The following is a 599-nucleotide window of genomic DNA, read 5'->3' on the forward strand; positions in this document are numbered from 1 at the left end:
CGCCCGAACAGGGACTTGAACCCTGGGCCCTCAGATTAAAAGTCTGATGCTCTACCGACTGAGCTATCCGGGCTCTGAAAGGACGCCGACACTGTCGGGATCCTCGCAAGTCACGTGTCTCTTGTGCCGAAGAGCAGTCATACCTGACCCGTCTGGAATGACCACTGACAGACTTTATCATGAAGCGACGGCACCACTCCCAGTAGAATGAGTGAGAAATACAGCATGACATGGGTAGTTAAGGGGCTCCCACAATCCATCTTTCCTCACATTACTGATTTTTTTCAATAGCATTTTGACCTTTTTTCACATTCAGATTTTTTTCACATTTAATAAAATCTTTTAATCAACAACATTAAAAAGAAAACAAATGGAACATTTTTTGGAACAATAATTAAAAAAAAAACTTTCAATGCCTTGGTTGTATACGTTTATAAAGGGAGTTGCAACATTGCTGAAATGTAAAGAGCATTTCTGTAGAGAAAACAGCATTTTTTCTGCCTTGATGTTAAGCTTAGGGAGCCTGTCTTTTGGAAATTCTATTTTATAACACCTTGCACAGCCTCCCGGCAGACTAACAAATATTTTTTTGGAGAAAT

General features: G+C 40.2%; 1 non-coding gene across 1 annotated transcript; it reads right to left on the reverse strand.

Moving 5' to 3' along the window:
• On the reverse strand, positions 1 to 73 carry trnak-uuu (transfer RNA lysine (anticodon UUU)). The gene has a single exon. It is a non-coding gene; the product is annotated as a tRNA-Lys (tRNA).
• Positions 74 to 599: the final 526 nt, after the last annotated feature.

Source organism: Lepisosteus platostomus, chromosome 5 (genome assembly GCF_059453375.1).
Source record: "Lepisosteus platostomus isolate fLepPlt1 chromosome 5, fLepPlt1.hap1, whole genome shotgun sequence".
Classification (NCBI taxonomy): domain Eukaryota; kingdom Metazoa; phylum Chordata; class Actinopteri; order Semionotiformes; family Lepisosteidae; genus Lepisosteus; species Lepisosteus platostomus.